The following is a 1,964-nucleotide window of genomic DNA, read 5'->3' on the forward strand; positions in this document are numbered from 1 at the left end:
AACTTGTTGTTTACCTTGCGTAATGCAAAATTTGTTAACAAAATAATATTTATTTATTTGTCAGTATTTGGTTTTCATGGGTATATATGGTAATAATTAGAATAATTTTTAAGCACGTATCTAACACAAATATATATTCATAATACATCGTTGTAAAAACAATAAATTCATCCTTACGCCATTTAATCTAAAAACTGCATTTACATTTATTTAAATCACTTTTTGAAGTTATATTTCTGATTGCTAATGGTTAAATTTGACACATTTGAATTCTCTACAACTTAGCACTGGTGGATGTTATCAATCGAAGGTTATGCTAATCTTCATAATTAATAGGTATATAAATAAATAAATATATTTGTATACAATAATATATTCTTAAGAATTTAAGAGTCTATAATTCAAACTACTTTCACAGTTATAATATACAGTTATAACAAATTATATAAAGCCTCCAGCAGTTTTTTTTTATTATCACTGTATGTATATATTTACATATTTTTATTTTAACTCGCGCACATCTCTATTTTGATTTTTTTTTTGATTTTTTTTTTATGTTTTATAACACTAAAAGAAAGATTTTTAAAATCAATATTATTTCATCGTACGCTTTTAATGTTTCGGAAAAGCATTTAAAATACCGCGTTTAAATATCGAGCAACAATCGTTTTCTTTAAAAACGTCGTTTCGGTACACCCGTTTAAGCGTTTTAACACTATTCGAACACTCTTTATCCGAGTGCACTGCGGGGCTGCGTGTACGCCATTTCGATCAAATGCTGAACTACCAAGTCGTCGGCCGGACAGCCGGTGCCCACGTCGCCGCCCAACGCCAAAAAACGATCCACCCGGTCGTCGCTCGGTGGTCACCATCGAGCACAACAGCGGGTCGCTGTTGTCCAACAGCTTGTAGGCCAAAACGAACGACGCTCTCGCGAAGTCAACGATCACGGACGCGGCTGTCTCGGCGTCCAGTCGGGCGCGATCCAGGACGCGGACGCCGGGCGGGACGGCGGTGGGGGAGTAACCGAATTGCAGGTTCCCGTTTGGCCGAATTGGTTCCCGTTTGAAAAAGGTATTTCATTAAGTAGAGCCGAATTGGTTCCCGTTTAAAAAAGGGAATTTTATTAGGTTGAGCCGAATTGGTTCCCGTTTGTGTACAGGTAACTTTTAATTTTTAATAATCGGTACAAAATATAAATACACCTACACGGCTACACTCTATAGTCTATAGCAGTTAGTAAATATTTTTTCAAAAATAATTCTCGGGCCAAGTTTTAAGTGTCATTTTTATACTTATACACTAAAAACTAAAGGCAATGATACATACAAAGTCCATTTATTTAAACGTGACTAAATATATTATTATGAAATTGCTTTTATTATAATTAGATACTATTATTTATTTTAATTTTAATATTTTGTACCTACGCCTATAAGTGATGACTATAGTTGATTTCGAAATCAACAATTTAAAATTGTATATTATATTATATCATTTTTTTTTTTTTTTTTTTTTTTCTTAACACACATTAACGCACCCTTTTAACCAAGCCTACTAATTTTAGTTGCCAGTCCTAAGCCTGTGAAATTGAGAAGGAAAATGTGCGTAACTAAACGGACGAACCGATTCGGCTTACATTAATAACATACCTTTTTTCTAACGGGAACCAATTCGGCACGTGGAGTTGAAGCTCGGGAACCAATTATTCGGTATCAGCCGGCGGCGACGAGCGCGACACAGTACGCGTCCAGCAGCTCGTTCCAGCACGTCCGGCGCGTTGGCCGCGTACTGGAACGTGGACAGGTCGAGAGCGGGCGACCAGTGAAGTCTGAAAGAGCAAAACTGTTCCGAGCTGCTTGGATCAACTCGTAGCTGTTTGGAGGCAATTAGAATATGTGTAAAACAAGTGACGCGCACACGCTAATCAGTCGACATCAACACGCACGACAAAACAAAACGAA

The 1,964-nt window shown here is 36.7% G+C and overlaps 1 pseudogene; it reads right to left on the minus strand.

Moving 5' to 3' along the window:
* Nucleotides 1-730: 730 nt before the first annotated feature.
* Nucleotides 731-1,964, minus strand: part of LOC112593988 — a 10,892-nt pseudogene continuing 9,658 nt past the window's right edge.

Source organism: Melanaphis sacchari, unplaced genomic scaffold (assembly GCF_002803265.2).
Source record: "Melanaphis sacchari strain LSU unplaced genomic scaffold, SCAv2.0 Contig21_pilon_pilon, whole genome shotgun sequence".
NCBI lineage: Eukaryota > Metazoa > Arthropoda > Insecta > Hemiptera > Aphididae > Melanaphis > Melanaphis sacchari.